Source organism: Falco punctatus (genome assembly GCF_963210335.1).
Source record: "Falco punctatus genome assembly, chromosome: 13".
NCBI lineage: Eukaryota > Metazoa > Chordata > Aves > Falconiformes > Falconidae > Falco > Falco punctatus.
The window spans coordinates 6895784-6911847 of record NC_137593.1 but is presented as its reverse complement, the minus strand read 5'-3'; the positions used below and the strand labels follow the sequence as shown (position 1 = coordinate 6911847).

The window sequence follows — 16064 nt, the reverse complement described above, 5'->3', positions numbered from 1 at the left end:
TGATTACAGTCAGTCCAAACTATCAGAGGAACATGCAAATTTGTTGAAAGCAAGTGACAAAATAGGTATGAGGAACTCTGCAAGATGCTGAATACTACTCTGAACCTCTCAAAAGAAGAAAAAAATAGAAAACCTGCAATACATTACTGGGCATGAAAAAGATGAATGAAAGAGCGAGCTCTCATTGCTGTGTCAATGGGGGAAGACTTTCATTCTACAAGACAGAAGTCTTTGGGAAAGCAGCTTTCATTAGTTCTGGCATTTCTAAACAAATATGGATACCATTTTAAATGGTCACAATTTCAGCACACTTTATTGAGCTCATCATGTTGACCGTGATGAGATTATAGGAGTATTAACAATAACAGAACTTGGCCACCTATTGCACTTGGGTGCTCTTGAACCTCCTGCTCTTGCAGATAGAGGTGCACATCGCAGCATGCATCTCGCAGCCAGCAGGATACCTGGCTTGAAGCAGTCTGACAGTGGGCAGGAGCCTGAGAGTCTCCTGCTACTCCATACAGGGGAGGGCTCATCACCAAGAGGTCTCCTGCTGAGGCCAGACTGATGGCCCCAGCACCTTCCTAGCCACTGAATGAGCAGTAGGTTTGACATCCTATATCATTTATGGACCTTTTATGAACTGCTATCAAAAGTAGACAAAAGTTGTTATTCACACCTCTGTTTCTTTCACTTAAGCTTATTTCTGCCAGGTATCAAATGCTTTGTTTCTTTAAGTGTTCACTTTTCTTCCTCAGAAACACCTACAACTCTTGCAGAAGTTTCATACCCATCTAGTGGCTACAGCCTGGAACTGAGCAACAAAAGCCACAGTGCCGCTATTCACACTTGCCACTGAATCGCCACACGATCTCAGATCATTCACCTGCTTCAGGTACCTTTTCCATCAGTAACAATTAGGCTATTGATAGCTGCTGGCTACTGAAAAGCACTATGAGATTTCAAGGAAAAGTTGAAATGGGATCGAACAGCAGTATTAGTAACTGCACAGGCTTGGGTACGATAAATTAGTTTCTTTGATATCTGGGAGACTGTATCTCTGGTTTTCTATTGCAAAATTATAGATTTCCATTCTGCGGATTAAAATACAAGAGTCCAGTAATACTGTTTACTACCTGAAACCAAACAAATAAAACAACTCCCAGAGCTAATCTAACAACAAGAGCTAAATAGAAAAAGTATTGTACCTCTACCAGGAACTACAGTTGGAGATTTCATTTGCCATACACCTCGAACAGCAATATTCTCTATCCAGTCACGAATCACTATGCTGACCCATGAACCTGAGCATTTGTTTGCAACTCAATGTCGCTTAAGAAATTATTATTACAGCGTAGGAGGACAACCATGTTCAAACAGGAAAATAAACAAATAAATAAAGAAAGAATTTATTCAAGCAATGACCTGTCAAATCAAGAACTAGATTATGCTCAAATGCACACACAATATAAAATATAAAATAATGAATAGTAAAAGGGGATATAGACAACCCTTCTAGTGAGCCACCAGTTGAGTTTTCTAAATGTTCCTCATCTTCAGAGGAAAGACATTTTTAAACCTCAAATCCAAGTCTGTTCTCCTTGAGTAGCTGTTCTTTGGCAAAGAGGAATGGCAGTGGCTGTACTGAGGACCCAACAGGAAACACTCTTTAACCTTTTCCAGTTAACAGAGATAAATGGTAAACTTTCTAACACTGACAAACTAACTTTAAATAAATAATGTTGGCATGAAAGTTACCATCTACATCGTCTGATTGCACAGTCAGAAATTCTTATTGAAAACGTCTTCATATATAGATTCATGAAGTCTATGGAAGTTTTTGCTTGAATAGGGACAGTAGGATTGCACTCAGCATCTCTGAGATATTTCATGCTAATAAAACACTCTATTCAGAGGGGCTCAGAGAAAGCACCAAAATCTACATACATTTCATGAAATAACTTCTTCTATTTGGGTTCCATTAACCTTACTCAAATGCCTATTCAGCAGCCACAAGGAGTTCAATCTTCTGAGATTTAGCATGTGGGTATTTTCCAGAAAAAAAAAAAATACATAGTAACAATTTTTGAGGAACTCGCCATATCTATATAATGGCATTATGTTTGGCAGTGAACTGAACCTGCACATGTTCAATTGCTGATTAATATTTTTGCACAGTGAATGATTTATCAGCTGCATTAAATGAAGCTCCAGGTGAACAGTGAGCTATGCAGATGATATACGAACATATAGATATATGTTACATCACCAGTTGCAGATCATGTTCATGATTCCAAAGCCAGCAGGAAGAAAACTGAAGTAAATGTAAGCCCTGTGGCTTAACAATTCTCTTAAAACAGTCAAACTTGATTCCTCTCCTCACAGCACATTTCCCTCCCTAAGAACAGCAGCATTATTTTATTCCAGCCTTTTCAGTACATCCTGACTGTAAATAGTGGCTTAAAAAAAAATACAATTATGAATATAGAAGGTGGAAATAAAGCAACAGAAAAGGATAACATGAAAGAGGAGCTTTCCTCACAGCACTGCAGGAGCACTGCTATATTCTGCTGGAGGATTGAACTCCCCAACTCCTGCTTATTCTTAAGAGGATTTAAAAAGCAAACGATAGAATCATCAAGATTTAAAAAAAAAAAAAAAAGAAAAGAAACCAACCACCCACACACAGAAAATGAACCCACCAAACTCATCTTTTAATCAAAATATGTAGCCAGAAGGCCTAAGTGATGATTACCTCCTGCTCTCACCCTAAGTCACCAAAGCAGCCTGTTACATGGGCTCTTCCCTGGGTTTGGTGCCAGGGACTGTGTCACTTCCCCACATAGGGGTGTCCAGGCACTAGGCTCACTTCACACCAGCCTGAGCTGCTCCTGCATTTCGACAGGACCGCGGTCACCTACAGCGGAGGCACACCGTAGGAGTTCAGTAAACATGGGACCCATATCAAGAACACCACTTTTTAGTAATGGCACCTTTATTACCACAAACATGCTCACAACTGTTAGTGCAATTAATTATCAGGACAAGGAGATACGCAGCAAAAGACTAAGAATTGCCTGTTCTGGAACACAATTCATTTAGATGATTTATGGAGTTCTTTATTGGTAGCGTCACAAGAGCTTTTTCAAAACAAGAGAAATCATTAAATCCCATAAAACACGGACTACCGCAGCAGTTAGCTGGTAATTGATACCCTTGCTCATGCCATTTATATCCCTAAACGGAGCTGATAAAACAAAAATTAGTAAAGCATGGTGATGGATGGAGCACGGGTGGGAGCCTGCGACACCCCAGCAGGAAGCGAGGGTGTCCTTCCCCTCCTGCCCAGCCACCCCGGAGCATCGCTCCCCCCTCACACACCACAGCCGGGGGGAGCACAAACTTTGAGGGGGGGCAGCCGAGGTCCCCCCGGTGCCACAGGCTCGGTACAGCCCAGCCGCCAGCCCCAGAAAACCGCTGCTGGGGGGGAGGGGGGGGGGGGGTGTCATTTGCTTTTAGAGGGAGAACCGGATTTTGTGTGTGTCCTCCACCAGCCCCTACCCGATTTTCCCCAGGGGAATTTTAACTACTTCTTTCTCCCTTTTTAAACGCAAATAATAATAATTATTTAAAAAAAAAAAAAAAAAGCTTTTGTGTGGCAGTTTTCTATGGGGCTTTTCAGGAATCCTGCTGGGTGGAGAAAGTGCAAGGTAAGGAATGGTTTTAAACAGAGGATTGGTGGTTTTAAACAGTTACCAAATAACAGCCAAAGCATGTGCCCAGCAAAGAAACTCCCAAATATAGAGGCGGCAGAAGGAATGTATATTTTAGTGATGAAAAGCAAGCAGGCGCATTAGAAAAGACTCAGAAGGACGGGAGCACAGCACTGAAAATGCAAATAAATCAGCCCAGATTCTACGAAAAAAAGAGAAGCTGCTGATAATCCTGAAGCAAACGCTGCTGCCTCAAAGATGGAAATAGCTCCCTTACCTTATTACTAATCCTTGCTTGCACCTGCTCTGCAATCATAAATACTTCGAGGTGCTTAATGCGAAGCTAAAGTGATGGCTGAATTTAAGAATTTCTTCATACACCTCGTTTACAGATTCAAAAGGAGATTTTTAGGATCGTCCTCCTCAGTATCCATTAGCTTCCCAAAGAATTCCAATTTTCTTGAAAAAAAAAAAAAGAGGAAGAAAAAAAGAAAACAAAACCAAACCAGTATGTCTATACACAAACGGGCACCGTAATAGATCCAAAAAACAGGGAGGGGGGGAATCTGAGAGGTGGCACTACAAACTTGGCAAGCAAAACGTATCCTCAGCGGGAAGGAGGGAGAGAGAGGAGAGAAGAAAAAAAAAAAAAAAAAAGAAAAAAAAAAAAAAGCAGCCTGCAAAATACAAAATTCCCAGGGAGATTTTGAAGGGAGGAAAAAAAAAAAAAAAAAAAGGAAGCAAAGCACAGAGGAAAGACGTATGAACGGAGCACAAATGGGCTGGGGGAGCCTTCCCAGCCATCCATCCGTCAGCAAAGTGAGCAGCCGCCTCCCGCGCCGCCGCTGCGGTGAGCGCCGCTCCCGCCCGCGGCCGCTGCGCGCCGGGACGCGGACACACGCCCCCCCCGCCCCCGCCGGTGCCGTGCCGGGGCGCGCCCCCGTGGGCTCGGCCCCCCGCGGGGATCCCCGCCGTGCGTGGCTGCGTGTGCCGGCCCGCGCGTCAGAGGTGACGCTCAGCCCAGCCGGGGACGCTGGAGCCGCCCCGGCCCCGGCGAAAGTTTCCCCCGGTCTGCCCCGCCCGCGGGGGCTTTAAGGCTTGGGGAGGGGGCGGGGGGGGTTCTCCTGCCCCCACGCCCCCGCCATGCACCGAGCCGGGTCAGGGTGCAACCCGTTCGCTACGCCGAGGGTGGGATCTCTGCTTCTGCCTCCCGTGCATCTTCCCTCCCGGCCCAGCCCCCCAGATCCCCCAAGGCGGACCCCCCACCCGCATCCCCCAAGGCAGGCCGCCCCAAGGCAGCCCCCCCCCCGGACCCCCCAAGGCAGCCGGGTTGCCAGGAGGCTGGGGAAGGAGACGGGAGCTGCTCTCCCTCTCAGCGGGTGGAAGCCCAGAGAAAGGCCACGGGTGCCCGCGCCCCCCAGGCACCCCTCCCAGCAGGGCTGCCAGCCTGGGGGCTCCCAGCTCCCGCACAGGCATCGCCCCGCAACGTGGGGTCAGGGAACGGGCCAGGGGTGCCGGCACCTCCCCTCCCATCTCTCACTTCCACTCTTTCTTTTTCTAGTACACGTTTCATTGGAGACTTTCAAAGACCTTTAATTATTCTATTAATGTACACCCATAAATCTTCCACAGCAGCATTTCATTAGGCAAACATCAATATATGGTACACAGAGATGTAAACAGAGGCACCGGGGGCCACATAGGCAGCAAATTTCACACTGAAGCCGTAACAAAAGCTAAACCAGAATCATTCAGTCTTGTTTTCCAGCGCTTTTCCAGAGAGCTTACTCTTTTTTCGTTTGGTTTTGGGTTTAGTGTTGTTTTTGGGTTTTTTAATAAGAAAAATCATAAGGTGCCATGGGAACAACCTGTGTCAGTAGATTACCAGGTTACTGGAGCAAGACCCAGTATACACCACCGTCACAAGTCTCTGTTGTGAGACTGTACCAGCTTACCATTAGACTAGTAAGGGAAAACAAAAGGCTTACAAGCGTCTTAACTACTGTTGTTTTATACTCAAATCACTTACACAGTTAAACAAATGAAAAGCAGATTATTATTTTTGATTATTGGGAATCAGAAAATGGAACCCTGAGTGGAAGAGGCAAAAGGTGGGTCCATCCAACTAGGGCAGAAAAAGACGAAGGAAAACAGACCTCCTGGCTCACCCTCACGTGATCATACGAGCACAGCACGGGTAGTGGGATTTATAACTTGTTTTATCCCTCAACATGGTGCTTGGAAGAGGTGATCAAGGATGTGCAAGCAGATGGATGTGGAAGAACTTCAAAGGCAAGTATGAGATTCAAAGCAGGTCAAACATGAGTGCAGAGAAGACAGAGACAAGGAGGGGAGGTGGCAAAGGGTGCAGTGAGGTCTTCCTGGGCAAAGTAACAGGGTGGGAAGAGAACAGAGAGGCTAGGAATGAACTGTCTGGGGCTTTCTCTATTGGAAAATGTGTCCTTGTGAAGGACTATTTCACACAGTATTTTCCAGCGAGGAAATCAAAATCACATCCCAGCAATTGGGTACCTTCTGGTTGAATTTTGAGGACTAAAGGTGAAGGGCGTTAAAGTCTCTTAACACCTTTTTCTCTGACAAAAGGAGGAAGAAAAAGAAAGAAAAAAAGATCAGGGATCCATTTAAGGCTGAGCCCAGGAAAGATGCTTCACAATTCTTGTATCAGACAGACGTGTTTACAGTAAAAGCAAAATACCATTCCTGAGAAACTGGTACAAGTGGAAGAACAGTTTTATCCCTTAATGGCTGTGTTGGATGCACAGCAATCTGGAAATCCTGTAGAGATTCCAAAGACAGCACCTGTCTGTGAAATATGATGCATTTTTAAAGTCCTCAAGTCAGTGTGACTAACAGGGTTCCAACCCAGAACGCTTCTCTCCCAAAGCTGAGAAGTTCAGTGCATGAAAATATTTGGTTTGTTTCTGTTTTCAAGTCAAACAAAACCTTGATTTATCCTCTGGAGCAACATGTGTGAGTTTGGAATATGCAATCTCATCTTTAACCACTGTTCCAATGGCTAGAAAAGCAAGGGCAGATGCTCCCATCTGCTACGTGGCACTGGGTGGAGCAGAGCAAGCCAGTGCCCCAGAAATGGATTGGCAGACACAGCACCTCTGCTACACTTGTGAGGGTCTCTGGGAAAGGCAGCCCCCTCCCCACACACACCCCTCACGTACTGCTGTACCAAGCTAACATGTGTGCACACATAATTATACACTGCTCGGTTCAAGCAAGGCCATTTTGAGGAGAGAGGACCTACAGAGAGAAAGGACAGAATCACAGGATCATTGAGGTTACAAACGATCCTTAAGATCATCCAGTCCAACCAGTAACCCAGCACTGCCAAGTCCACCACTAAACTACATCCCTAACCACCGCATCTATGTGCTGTATAAATACCTCCAGGGACGGTGATGCTACCATGTCCCTGGGCAGCCTGTTCCAATGCTTGACCAGCCTTTCAGCAAATAAATATTTCCTAATATCCAATCTAAACCTCCCTGATGCAACTTGAGGCCGTTTCCTCTCGTCCTCTCGCCCATCCAAGCCATGAGCAGCTGTTCTATTCAGCATGGTGCCTTCCGCAGTATGTGATTTTTCCGCTAGAAATCTGTGCAGTTGTTTCAGCTTAGGAAAATGGGAGACCAGCCCTTCACCTTCGTTCCCACTGGAGACAGTGCTACTGGCAGCAAGGGAGGTTCTATGCTGGAGCAGACATGAAGGGAACAGGAAGAACAGATGTAGGGGACAGCTCTGCATGCCTGGAAGTTAAGTCATATACATTTTTGAAGTGATTATTAATTTGATATTCCCATCCTCAGAAGCAGATTTAACCTTCTAGCGAGTAAGTTATCTACATAATCCTCACCACTGCAATATCCGAATGCTTAGGAGTTTTAAGCTGGGCATCCCGATGATCAAGTTCACAAAGACTAGGTGTAAGGCTGATGGCTTCACACTCAGGTTTTCCTATGGGTGGAAGCTCGAACGCAACATGGTTGCACATATCAGTTCTACCTTTCAGAGCGAGGGTGATTTGTCAGGATTAGCCTCAGGGGTATTTCTAATACCTTCCCTTTACTTGTGGTGATTAAACAGGACTGAAGATATCTTCCAGTCCCTTCCAACTCCTACATCTTTTCTTGGGGATTTATATAGAAGAGAAGATGCTATAATGCAGCTAGTAGCCAATACATCTCACAAGGACAACATAAATTCACTTCAATAACACAAGTTTAGCCTTCCCCAGCTTGTAATTGTACCTCTGCATTACCATGTGGGTCTTGCCACATTAACGCTCAACCAGAACCACCCCACTAAAATTTATGAATAATAATGGAAAATAATTCTATGGTTTACTGTCCAAAAGTAAGGAGAGGAGACTTCCACGCTTAATGTAATCATCTCTGCTTCTGCGAGACAGGAAATAAAGGTGCCCTAAACATGACAAACAGAAAATGATATGGACAAAAATAGGGGAAGAGAGCTGCATAATAAAGGTGTCTTTCATAACTGTCCAGGGGAGACTGAAAAGGCTGAAAATGAATTGCAGCAAGGATAACTTTGAAGAGAAATTTTCAGCTTGCTTAGCTCCCAGATTCACATCCTCATGCACAAACTTTAGAGAAAAAGCAAAACGCAGATGCCCAGGAGTTTTGAAGCAGAGGATAAGACCTTTATGCTTGCTTTCTTGCTAGCTTTGTTACTTATTCAGTCCATGATTGTAGCTTAAAGTTTCATAACTGGAGGAGTTACATTAATACAAGAAATAGAATTATGCATATGAAAAGCCAACAATAAGTTATGGGCAAACATATAAAATGGAGTCAACTCTATGCCTCAGACTTTGAAAATCAAGTCATTTTTATAAAGGTGCTTGGCAGCTGAGGACTTCCTGACATCTTGGAAAAGTGAGGGACATCTTTTCTAGGGGAAAAACAAAAAAAAAAAGCCCGACAGTTTCTTGAAGTGCTGATACTTAAACTTCAATTTCCGTTTTCCCTTTCTTTCTTTTGACTATAAACATGTATTTCGCCTTCTTTGAAGACTATATATAATCTCTAAGAGAAATCTTGTAATGACTATGGTAGAAGCAGGTGTGGTTCCAAAGATGTTCTGCGAGGTTTTATTTTTCCTCTAACAGAATCAGTCTGGAGTAACAGAATGATTGAAATATTAAGGTGCTAAAATTTCAAGGAAAATTATACATTAGTAGTGTGGAAAATTAAAAAGCTTATTTGAATTATTTTATTTCATTCTGAGATTATTTTTAATATCAAAGTAGATGTTATTAGGAGCTAAATAAACATCTTGAGCAAGCTTAACCAGGGAACCTCGGATAGTCATTGAAACATGCTTATAAAGATACTCTACAAATATAATGGAATACATAGGACATACTGTGAGAAGATATTCCTGCATTTACCTGCTACTGTTTTAACAGTGTGAGGATATTTTCTTCCTTCTTTAGGTGTGAAGGGGCCCTTACTGAATAGCAGGAAAAGAATAAATGAAAACATTAAAATAAAGAAAATACAAATATTCTAGTGCTGGGATCCTGGGGCACCCCGAGGTGATTTATCTTTTTCACCTTACTTCAGTGATATAGCAGCTGCTCTTATTTCCCATGTTAGGATTCAAAGGTGACACATTTCTACGTGATATGTAAGTCTCCTCCTTGGACTCATACAACCCATAATATTAAGCAACAATGCTGTCCTCAGGTCAGCTGTGTCACAAAGTTAAATTTCCTTATAAAATAGTAGGTGCAGCTAGGGAAAAAAAGGAAAGAGAATTCTTGGGGGCTTGATTTGTCTCCTACGTAGTCAGAACTCTGAAGTCACCCATTGGCAGGTTTCAGGCATTGAAACCTCATATCCCGAAACAAATCTCAAAAATTAATATTTTGCCAGCAAGGCAAACAGACACTTCATGGTCTCTGAAAAGCTTCTAGCTTTGACCCAGTTTCCATCATGATTGCAGGCAGCACCTCTGACACCAGACACAGCTTTATGAGTAGTCTCAGTCAGCACAAATCAGCGTTAATCAGAAAAAGACCCTAGATTTTTAGTATTATATTTTAATATGTTTAGATTTAGTGATACAGTTAAATACATTTTCATCTCACAAATCTCTACAAGCATGGCTTGACACCATGAGTGTTCAAGCATGCGGCACGATCCTGGGAAGCGTTGGTGATTTACCCCTCTGGTTCTCACAAAGGACCCAGTTTGTTAATAAACAAACTTGAAACTCACATCAAGGCCAAATTTGATCTCAGTCAAAATAAATCATCTTTTGCACCCTGGTTTTAAATCATGTATCTTAAACTTAGAACTGGCCAGTAGCTACACTTTTCCCTCTTCTTCACTAATGTTTGTAAGTTTAGCTGCTCATCAGTGAATATCATAGGGAATAAAGATGTTCCAAAGCAACACAAGAGCTCATGGATAGAAGACTGTCTCCTGTCCACATTTCTTATCACACAGCCAAACTCTACCTGGCATTAAATACATATTTAAATCATGCAGATACAAGTAAAGCTCAATCAATGCTATTACTCCCTATACAAGTTTGGCATGACTTCCAGGTGGGTAGTTTGAGATCTATTCCTGATACTTGAAACATCTTAATACTCTCCTGGAATAAAGTGGTACTGCTACCTTAAAAACAAAAACAAAAACAAAACACACACACACAAAAAAACCCCAAGGAAGCCACAGTAATTATGCAATCATTTTTAAAGACCACCAGTATGGTGTATGTATATCACAGAATACAGTGCTCAAAACCAAGGCATGAAATAGCTACCCAGGTTTTTTAATATTATACAACTTTCTTTGGCCTTTTCCCACTTTCTCAAACATTTTTAGTTGTCAAAAGTCTTATTTCCATATCTGAGGCTACTAAGTCTACTGCATGTAAAGGAGTTGTGATTATCCTTAAAGTGTATCTGACATTGCTATTAATGCTTTAAACTTGCTACCAGTGCATTTTTGCAGTTTCATCCGTTTAGCAGAACTGACACGTATAAAAGCTTTGAAAATTCAATGTATTAATCTCTAAAAGCATGTGTGTAGTGATTACTTAACCAATGAGATGTTTTTTCAGTTCTACAAGTTGGCTCAGTAACAGCACAATATTAATAATGCTTTAGCTTATACTTTTTCAACCTGTTTTCCATTGCTCCCATCTGTTGATAGACTAAAATTGTGTTTACAGAATCACTCATTTTCTAACTTTTTTTTTAATTCATCTGAGAACACTCATAACCATTTTTATTTTCTAAGAGACTGCGAAACCCCAAAACTTGAGGCTCAGCTTGATTCTCAGAGACGTTAATAGAACTGCAAAGTAGCTTCATTGATTTGAAGAGTTATTTTGTTTTCACTCTGTAACAGATGAGAAAAAGACTTTTCTTCTCATTACTATTCCAATTAAACACATGCCTTTAGTTCAGTTCACTTTCTTTCTCACCAAACTATGACTTGAGGCAACCCCAGGGTCTGTTACAACATCAGTAGTTATATGTACATTAAAAATGGCAATACGCCACGGGGAAAAAACCCAGCCAGTTGTCATCGACACTGCAAACTCAAATCCTCTGGGATGCCCAAATGGGAGAGCCAGAAAGAAATAATTATAATGCTGCGTGCTATCCACTAATTTTGGATAATCTACCAGCTTCAATGCCGTGTCACCCCTGCTATCCACCAAGACCTCAAGGCCCCAGACACGTGGCTTGGTACTAAAGTCTCTGTAATGGTAACTGTTCTACACGTTAATAATTTGTGTGGTCAGAAAGAAGGAAATGGAGAAGTCTGTCCTCCTCAAGACCCTGAACTCCCTTCCCCACACTGAGTGCAGGTGAGAGATTGGCATAAAGAAATAAAATCTTCACAAATAACTCTCAGAACTGTAACTTAGGCCACTGTTTTAACTCCTATTCAATAGGCTTGCTGGAGTAAACACTTGTTTAAAAATTGTTCAAGGACCTCAACATTTGGCCCCAAATCAATGTGTATATAAATGACTTCATTTACAACTATGTTTTTATGCCAGATTTAATGTCAACAGCCTAACAGTGCGTTGGATTTCATTTATAGGATTTATTAATTTTTATCTAATGAACAATTTCACAAGGCAATTTAGATGATTACAACTGTGAAATGTTTGCAATGAGGAGCAGATCTTGCCAGCCTCGCTCACTTGTAGTGCCACTTACATAAAAAATAATTGAAAACAATTGTACATTAAAAGCACAAAAGCAAACAAGTTCAAAAACACTTAGTCTACATGAGAAAAAGAAGCAAAACAGATATTTTCATTCAATTCTGAGTCACATGTTGTCTCCGTCAGGTACAGCTGAACTTGCTGGAGCAGGCTGAGTGAGAGGAAGAAGCATGGCATGCTGGTGTGAGGACCACACCTTTGGGTAGGCATTACCAATGAGTTGTTTTGGGTACAACAGGTTGTTCCTATGACAAAACCCCCATTGATTACAGCAGGAGCAGAATGAGGTCAAAGCTAAACATCCTAAAATCTCACCTGATCACTTCAACAAATTTGAAAATTAAAGCAAGCAAACATTTCTTTGGTCATGTACCATAGTGAATGAAAGAGTGGCTTCTTTACCAAAAAGGTCGTCTGCTGGGTAATGTGTTTTGGGGGTGGTTTTTTCATAGTAGGACATTGCTTATTCCTTCTGATCTTGGAATTATACTACAAAGCTTCCCATTTGCAATTAATAACATTTTTTAGATATCTTTTGCTTAGGTGGATAGAATCTTCCCAGCACCAGTGCTCAAAAACAGTTACCAGCATCACACTCAGTTTACTTCCAACTCCCCTTCACCCAGCAATAATTATATTTCTTTTGTGTGTTTCAGCAAACAGAGATTGTTTGCCATAAAATTAACTTGACATGATTCAAAAAGAAATGCAAAACATTTTATAAGGAGTCAGAGAGCACATGCTGCAGTTGCGAACAAAGGTTTCAACGAGAACGGGGCAGACTTGTGCTTTCAGCTGGGGGAAGCTTCATTACAAATTAAGTTTTGTTTCCTTTACTTGCTGCAGCACAATGACAGCTTTGACAGACATATGGGTTGTTTAGAATTGTAAAGGCTTTTTCATTTGAAGTGCTTTAGGAATGTATTTAGCTGCAGTATATGACGCCGGCACTTTTTATTTAGCTGTATTCTGCTAAATGTAGTTTGTAATTGGGACACCTTTCAGTCTGTGCATAGGAAAATCTGTTTTGGTCTACTTCTGCATTGCTGAGCTACTCGCGCAGCAGGTCCTACTAAAGGCCATGCGTTTTATACTGCACATTGCCATGCATTTCAACACCATGCATATTATTGTCATTTATCTCTATGGGAACAGGAAGATACTTGAGGCTGTCCTGTCTCTGAGCAGACAACCAAAACCACAAGGTCTTTATGTCATTTAAACCTTGTTCCAAAAAAAAAAAAAAAAAAAGAATGAGTAAAGACACTCCAAGCTGTTGGTTCTCAGGTTTTGTCTTGTTGCAAGAGTTGCAGTTTCAGGTCTGGTATAATGCTGTAAGGTTCTGCTTGAAAATGTCACAGTCTGCCACTATGGCCCTGGTGTGCATCATAGCGGTGAGCCATGACACATCTTTTGCTTGGTTCAAGAACGTGTTGGTTTGTTGTATTTTTTTTTAACCTCATAACTACATACACAGAGACAGATCCTGACTTCAATTACATTGTATAATACTCAGAGTAAAGTCGTTTGCTTGAGTGGAATTATACTAGATGACACAAGCATGGCTGAGATTAGTCTGTAGCTGATTATGGGATCTGTAAACCAAATGGCGTTCTTTCTGGCTCACGCATTCACCACTGCCAATAAAGACTGTGCAGCTCTAAACTCTAATTAGTTCAGAACGCAGAAGCAACTTCATGCTGCAGCTAAGAGATGGGAAAACACTAGACTTGTAAACTGCTAAGTACTGTTAACTAAACCGGAACAGAACTTGGGGTTTCTTTGCCCAAGCCTTACTGGTTCTACCAGTAGGATATAAAACACACACAAAAATGAAGCAATCCTCAAAGCCAACCAAATGTCTGGAGAAAGTCTCCAGGCAGAAAGGCGGCCGTATTTTCCACAGACCTGGCCACTGGTTCCTCCTGTTCTAAGGTGCATAATCTCACAGAGAATAAAGCCTTCCCTTCAATATGGGAGGACAGTGCTGCCCCCACCTTCTGTTGATCCTTCATCTGCCTCCTATCATCTGCACCGTAACTGCACCCTTGCAGCCACTGTTTCCTCACAGCTGTAATAACACCGGGCCCTATAGTAGCAGGCCATCTTAAATGAAAATTCCTTATTACTACATTGAGCAGAGGGTCTCTTAAGATATCCTGGCACTGGTAGTGCTTGGAAGGTTTTTATATCTTCAACGTTAATAACTTTTAAGAGCCTGTATAAAACATAATTTAAAGGGTCAACCAGAAACTTGTCCTCCAGGCTACTGTGGTGTTTCAGGTATTTTGCTGTTCTCTGGAAAAAGCCCTTTGAGAACTGGTGCTACCTGGTATAGGGTGAGGGAGGAACAGTTGCTTTATATAGACCTCTGCAAAGACTGTTATTTGATTATCAGTGAATTAACACTACATTTTGGGGGAGGTGACGGGGGGGGACACACGACAACAGGGACGGACAGAAAGGCTCATCTATAAGCACATTAGACCCAGAAGAGAAAGGATAGAATAAAAAGGAACTGTGAGAATGAAAAAAAGAAGTTATAATCTTTGACTTTTCTTTGAAAACTTAAAAATATCTTTTGCATGCACAAGAGTCTCTTGGGTGCCAGCTTCAGAACTAACTTAAAGAAAATTTTCATGTCATTTGTCGTTGATGTAATGTAAGAATCCCTTCTTACAGTCTTTCAGTGAGATACAGGGTAGAAAACTGGACTCCCACTCACAGGCAGATTCCCCGCCCCCCCCCCCCCCCCCCCCCCCCCGCCCTTTGCACACTTGTCAAAGAATATGTCTTTTCCTCTTAGAATAACGAGAGCCTATTCACAGAAATTCTGCGAGCAAGGCCTCCATTTCCCATCAGTGAAACAGGCAATGTGTAGTGTGTTTCAAAAGACTCATTAATAAGTAGTCATAAACACGAAGTTTAAATAAACATATGCAAATCCTGAAGAGTTATTTTCTAAGAAATATGTGGGGTCACACCTCACTAAGTATTTTTCTAGCACTTGATGTTTAATTTTTTTTTCCATTAACAAAACTGTAGGTTGGCCTTTTAATTCTGGGTTTGTAATTGAGCCTGCATTCAAAGGGAAAAGACCAGATGATCCTGACAAGCTTCTGCAGCGCCTCTGAACTCATTTGTTCCCAGGTTTGGGCTGCAGATTTTAATTTTTTTTTATTATTTTATTTTTTTATTTCTTTTATTTTTAAGCAATTTACCATAAAATACCTGATGATTATTTTTGTCAGGGCACAGTTCACATTTTTCTCTCCATCTCACAATCTTAAACCTTTATATACAACTCAGCTCTGATAACTAACCGAGGAAGATAGCCTGCTGTTCTTACTCAGCCAAAAATTGCAGAATGTCAGAGATACAGCAGGAAGAACATTTGGCTGCTTCTGTCACTCACAACAAAATCTCTAACATTTTGTTTTATTTAATGGCTTCACTTTTCATAAGATGATTCAAAACCCTATAGGGGACCTACATTAGTCTGCTGACATTTTTCTACTAGTATAATCATTATGTCCTTCTACAGTCTGCTTTTCCTCTGTGCAGAATTTCTCCCTGACACAGAAAGGTTTAGTTAAAGACCTCAAGGTGGAGAGCTGGAGAAGCCAGAACAGCTCTTCAGCATAAGGTAAGGTGGAGGGCAACGTTTTTTGTATAACTATGCGTGTGCTGGGATGCCTGGCAGCTGATAACATCAGATAGCAGATGAACACAATGCAACTGAGAAGAAAGAATCTTCCTACACTAAAAAAAAAAATAAAATAAATACTGGGGGTGAGGGGAGAAGCACATATGCCTTTCTTTACACTCCATCAGGCAAAATACATTGCAGGTTTCAGCCACTTATACCACAGCAGGAATGTGGGTATCTCTAACGCAGTACCTACTGCAGCATACACCTGTGTATCATCCCCACTGGTCACAAACCATAACAATTCCATTTGATTACTCCATGCAAAGGCTACCCTACTGCTTTGTATTAAAAAAAAAAAAAAAAAAAGGTGGGTTTTTTTTTAAAGCAAGAAGAATCAGGCCTCACTGGAGTCTAGTATCATTATAAAACACAGGGCTACTGCTAAA

The 16064-nt window shown here is 41.8% G+C and overlaps 1 protein-coding gene across 1 annotated transcript in view; it reads right to left on the bottom strand.

The window, feature by feature from the left end:
• NLGN1 (neuroligin 1) overlaps positions 1-14724 on the bottom strand; it is a 427968-nt gene extending 413244 nt beyond the window's left edge. Inside the window, exon 1 of the mRNA XM_080409539.1 lies at positions 3991-14724. The gene's annotated coding sequence lies outside the window, so the exon portion shown is untranslated. The remainder of the gene's footprint in view (positions 1-3990) is intronic.
• Positions 14725-16064: the final 1340 nt, after the last annotated feature.